The following is a 6,000-nucleotide window of genomic DNA, read 5'->3' on the forward strand; positions in this document are numbered from 1 at the left end:
TTAGCCCAATGGTGAATTATTGCTTATTTAACAAACCATTGTTAACTGGACTGTGGTTTAGCATAATGTATCGACCCAGCTAGTATCTGTGATAGCGAGATGATATGCTCCTGCAGACATAATTCTAGAATAGACTTCACCAGCTACAAGTAGGATGAAATCTTATAATTTCCAGTGGATTATAGGAATAGTAGCCCAACACGCCTGGAGGTCTCCAGGTTGGGAAATGCTGTTGATAGATAGATAGATAGATAGATAGATAGATAGATAGATAGATAGATAGATAGATAGATAGATAGATAGATATCACCTATATAGATATATATGTCACATTTTAAAATGCAGACAAACATTACAGCTGTGAGTTGCATCTCTCTCTTCCAGTGAAGGGAAATGGAAGAGCTGTGGGGGCCATTTGGAAATACAAATTCAACTGGTGAAGCAGTTCCACCGGGTGCCTTTTCAACGGCTACCTTTTTCTCTGTTCAGTTTCTGCCTAGTGTGCCACTTTTAAGGTAGACTCGGAGAATATCCTATGGGCTTCTGGGTAGCATTGGATTCCTTTCCCTTCTGCCCCAGCCAACCTGGCCAATTCTCAGGATAATAGGAGATGGAATTTCCCAACCTTGGGGGACCTAAATCCCTTACTCGAGTTTAATAGTGCTGCTTAGGCCTGACCAGCTTTAGCAAGGCAGAACGACATCACGATCCTAAATGTGGAGAGATAAACCTCCCTGATTTCAAGGAAAATCTCTCTTTTTTACGATATTGGAAAGTCTTGGAGTGGAGTGGCTTGTAGAGCGCCTTATGCTGCGCACTTGAGCACCTGGGTGGCTGAACTCTAAGTGGCGGAAAGCAGCCATACAGGTCACTCTTACCTGCAATAAAACTCCACCTCCCAAAGCTGAACGGGAGGGGAGGGGGGTTGACCAGTTCCGAATAGATGCGAATAGGGTTGGATTGCAATAGCTCCATTGGAATGGTTAAGTTGTGCCTTTAGAAGCCTGGAAAGATCAAGCTCTAGGGCCATGACAGATGCAAAGTCAGAATCTTTACTGTCCCCAGTGATCAGGCCTTGAAAAGGGCTGGGTTTTTCAGCACCAAAAAAGTAATTTAAAAAATGAATGCCTGGTTAAGTCAGTCAAGAAATTCCAAATCATGCTCGTTCTCCTTCACGGAGACCCAATTGTTTAATGGATTCGTAGAAAAGGAAAGGAAATCAACACATTATCATTTTTTGTTTTCCTTCAAATGGATCATGAAATGAAATTAAATAAAGGAATCAGGCAACGGAATATTGTGCACAACCTACACATCTTTGAATCAGCCTCATCCTAAGATTAGCTAAAATACCATGAACACTGGAGGGGGCTGTGGGCTCTCCCCAGACCCGTTTATTTGGAAGAAAGTCTCATGGGTTCCCAAAGAGTTGACTTCCAAATTCCGAGAGATTGAGATGGGTTTCCTAATACATGATTCCACCACCATTCTCTTAATAACAGTTCTGTAAAAGGGCAGTTTAAAAAGATTACCAATTTCACCCAGATTAATCACCCTAATCATCAATGCAATTCAGGGGAAATCGGTGGGATCATCATCATCATTTTGGTTAACAGCTGGTGATGATGAAGATGATGTCTAGGTCCAGCTGTTAACCGAGTATGTTCACATCACCCTGCCACCATTCCGGGTACTCACGTGGCAGGAGTTTGTAAGCCCATCACCCAGGATCGGCAAGAGACTGACATAAATCTGGGGATATCCACTCTCTTTAATTGGTGAAGGCACCGAGGGGAGCAAAGAAACGTCTATAACCGTGAACGAAGGAAGGAGAGCACAAATGGTTAGCCCTGCGAAGGCAAAGTCTTCAAAGAATCCCCCTCATCAGATACAGGCACTGGGGGGTTGGGTCTTCTTTCGGTCACACGAGCGAAAGTGGCTTTGGAGTATCGCTCCTGTTATTTAATTTATAGGGCCTTCTGAGACTGAATTCATCGACGCTTCGTGGGGCGGGTCACTTCCTGTGATCGTCCCTTCCCGATGGGAAACGAGGTCCCATTATTGAAGGAGAAAAATTAGCTAGCAGCCCCTCACGGAATGGGAGGGGGAGAGAGGCTGCCTGCAAAACCCGCACACATGCGCGCCTGTTTCTTGCGCCTTGGCGCGGCCGTCCTGCGTAGCTCGTCTCGGGCGCAACGCTCTCTTGAGCTGCCTTGGACTACTCTTGCGCGCAGCGCGGGTGTAAAGAATACCTTTGCTCTGGGTGGGACTTGGCTTCCAAGTCAGGTGGGCCAAGATGCGGTGGCATTGCTCGACCTGCAGAATTGCTGCCGGAGAGTCATGGGACACAGTCATCCAGAGAGCTGGGCGTAAACACTCCGCCTCTGGCCATATTCTCTGGCAGAAAAGGTTGGGAGGTTCCTCTAAAAATAGACAATTGCTAGAGGCTGGTTACACCTGTCGAAGGGTTCCCCCAAACAAACGGAAAGCCTTGTGGCATCTCTAATGAACAGCTGGTGCCATGACTTCTGTGAACTTTAGCCCACTCGCTGGGAGGCAGCGGGTGAAGTGGACTTTTCGAGAGACTTCAGGACTTTTCTTCCTTGTTTTCTCGAAAGGAACCTTTCTTTCCCCTCCCCTCCCTTCCCCTCCCCTCCCCTCGCCCTTTCCCCGACTGAAGCGTTGGGAACAGTCGCCAAGCCACGTACAGAAGGCACAAATTGCCAGGCGGCAGAGTCCACCCCCCCCCCTTTTATGAGCCATTATGCCAGGGGTAATAAAGCCAAGGCAGAACACCCGAGAAGGTGCCTTAGCAACTATCTGTGGGAAAGTTGAAAGCGGCGGTGCGCCTGGAGCCTGCGTGCGAGCAACGCGCCCTTCCCGGCCCAGCCTTTTCCTTGGAAGCGCGCGGGGGGTGGGAGCGGGGGGAGGGGGCTCTGGAAGCAGCCTGGGGGCTCGAAGAGCCTGGACCCTCCGTACCGGCAGGCGGGCCGGTGGCGTGGCTTCTCCCCGCACGGGGACCTGCTCCTCTGCGGCTCAAGATATTTAGCAACAAATAACGGGGAAATCAGGCATTCCCGCTGCAATCCGCGGTTTGCCCCAGAGAACAGAGCTTGTAACCCCAGTGAACACCTCGTTTTAAACAAAACTCTGATCGCGCAAATAGCGGGCTAGATCGGGAGTTTTCAGGCTCTGAAAACTAGAGTCCGTCGTGGACCACCACGAAGCACAGCTCTGTCCCTGAAGCGCTACTTTCCTACGTGCAGGGAGACAGTACGCTCTCTGACTTTATTTCAAGCTCGACGCCCTCCAGATTCCAGCTCCCACAGTTCCGTGCCGACAGCCTCCTTGGCTGAGGTTGATGGGCGAGAACGTCCATCTGAACATTAGGAGGACGCCAAATTGTACCCATCATCCTTTTTTTTGTTTTGTTCTTTCGAACGTCAAGGGGCATTTAATCCCATAATTTTCCCGTTCAATTTTCCAATGTGATATGAATTCAGCTGTTCCGTTTTATTTAGCGACTTGCTGCTCGCACTGCAAGGCAGGGCAAAACGGCATCTCCCCTTGAGATCAAGGCGCTTAGAGATCACAAGGGTTAGTGGAATGAGGACCTCCCCCCTCCGCCGCCCTTCCTCTTATCTTCCTGGGATTTGCTGGGGCCCACGGGGATAGCCGACAGTGCCAATGTCAGACACTCCGCTCGGGAAGACCAATTTCCAGGTGAAAATGCAACGCGCCTGTATTTGCATAAGTCTGAAGCCGCATATCTAACAAGGGACGAGAGATCTTCTCCATTGGAAGGAGCTCCTGTGCAGGTTTTCCTATCGCTGGAAGAGCGAGAGCGCTCCTCTCAATCTCTATAAATCGTGAACTGCGGAAGTGAAACCGTCCAGAGAGGCAGTTCATCAGCCTCAAAGCAGTAAGTTCAAGTGTGACCGGAGGGCAGGCGATGCGTCCCGCTCCCAGCGCAGTAAGACTCAGCCATCAAAGATATTCGGAGACCTAGCCCTGCCATCTAGTGGATACTCTTGCGAGTTACAGGCCAGCTTCCCTAAACTAACCGTGGCTAGTGAAGGCTACTCTATTCCTTCCCAAACATCCGTCACCGCACTGGCTCTGGAGAGGAACTAATATTTCAGGAAATGGGCAGAGCTTCAAAATCGGACCGTGAAAGAGTGAAACGGTGAAGCCTGATCCAATACATAACTTACTGGAAGAGACCATACCCTCCATATGCACAGGATTTTTGTGCCAAAGCTTATATTTGAGAAATCATAGTGAGGCTGTATTACAAAAACAAATCATACAGATTGCATGCAAAAGTTGTTCAACAAAGTAGTGCATTTTACACTGATCTGAACTTTCACCTTGTGTTGCCTCAGTCTCTGCATTATAAAATGTTAAACTGTTAAGCAAAAGTGCTATTGCTTTCAATCAGAGATTTAAAATTTAGCATATGCAAAATCCCCTGCCTAACCTTTTTGCCAAATACAATTTTAATTAGAAATAAATGGGCAAAGGGCATTATTAAAAGGGCAAAGCACCAGCCTCTTGCAGAATCTTTATTTTCAAATGGGCCTCTGGGCTCCATAGATATTATAAGGGGAAAAAGTGGGAATTGCACCCTAGTGCTATGTTGGAACTGTGTGTCACCCCCCACCTCTGAAAAAAAGAGAAACAATTCTTTACATATTCATTTATTTAAAAAAATACAGTCCAATCATGTGTGGTGTTATGTATTATATAAAGAAATGTCAAATAATTACAAAAATGAAATGCGGTAAAACTCAGTTTCTTTGGTAAATCAAACAGGGAGAATATTTGTTGTTGAGTGTTGGTGAATGCTGGCATGTCACCCAAAATGTTGTGGCGTGTCACCTTTGACATGCATGTCATAGGTTCGCCATCACTGCACTACACCAAACTAGTTCTCAATCATGAGTATGGATCTGAAAATTGATGTATAAGATCAAAGGAGTTATGTTTGAAAGGGAAAATGGAGTATAATTGCAAGTTATACATAAATGGTGAAAAACTACAGCAAGAACATGAATTTGTGTACCTTGATAGAATATTTATTCAAGATAGCAAAATGGATGGAGAAATTTAAGCTGTGCAGTGCTGATAGAAAGGTAGTAGGTAGTTGTTGCAAGGAATTAATGATTGTCTAAAAAAAGAGGAAACAATGGCTGTAACAGCATGCTTCTGCCCAGTTTGCTACCTGAGAGTGGGAGCTGGATAAGTTAGGAGAAATATAAAAATAAGCTGAATGTAGTGGGAATGGGTTATTTAAGAAGGGTGTGTGGTAAAATAAGAAGAGATAGTATCAAAAATGAATGAGTAATGAATGAATGTGGACTAAATACAAAAGTAAGAAGTCAGATGAAAGATGTATGTTGTGATTGTTTGGTCTTATAGAAAGAATGAATGAGGATTATATTTGCAAAACCAATATACGGAGAGAGTAAGGATGGGTGTAGAGGAAGCGGAAGACTGAGGAACTTGTAGCTGGAGGGAGTTGATGAGAACCTCAAAAGAGATACGAAAAGTTTTTTTAAAAAAAGTCAACTAGGGATACAGCTATGATGGCCCCAAATCTGCCTCTGCCTCTAGTGCTGTGTTCTCATTGTCAGGTTCAGTAATGTCTTCTACTGATGTCCATCTTACCTGAATCCATCGAATTCAATATCTGCTATTTACTGCCTCTGTGTAAGGCAGGACAAATACAGCTCTGTCTGCTTTCTCACCTGAAAGAAGTGAAGGGCATAATCACCACAGATTCAAATGGCAGATAGCTTCTTGGATGGTTCTCTTGGATGTCATGAATCATATTCATGTAGTACCATGAAAAGAAGACCCAGTTAGTTCAGTGACATTTATAATGAAGTTCAGCTGAAATTATTAAGTGACTTTGGAATTCAAAATTCATGACTGGATATATTTTGGAAGGATTGCCAAAATTGGATTGGCTTTTAAGGTTCATAATTACAACTGGTA

General features: G+C 45.5%; 1 protein-coding gene across 1 annotated transcript in view; it reads right to left on the reverse strand.

Moving 5' to 3' along the window:
- Positions 1-2,228, reverse strand: part of HNF4G (hepatocyte nuclear factor 4 gamma) — an 86,897-nt gene extending 84,669 nt beyond the window's left edge. The window contains exon 1 of the mRNA XM_088149219.1: positions 1,699-2,228. The gene's annotated coding sequence lies outside the window, so the exon portion shown is untranslated. The remainder of the gene's footprint in view (positions 1-1,698) is intronic.
- Between the last annotated feature and the right edge of the window lie 3,772 nt (positions 2,229-6,000).

The sequence above is a fragment of the Python bivittatus genome, unplaced genomic scaffold, assembly GCF_059951505.1.
Source record: "Python bivittatus isolate LINGU-HERP-01145 unplaced genomic scaffold, Pbiv_v1 ctg000590_np1212, whole genome shotgun sequence".
Classification (NCBI taxonomy): domain Eukaryota; kingdom Metazoa; phylum Chordata; class Lepidosauria; order Squamata; family Pythonidae; genus Python; species Python bivittatus.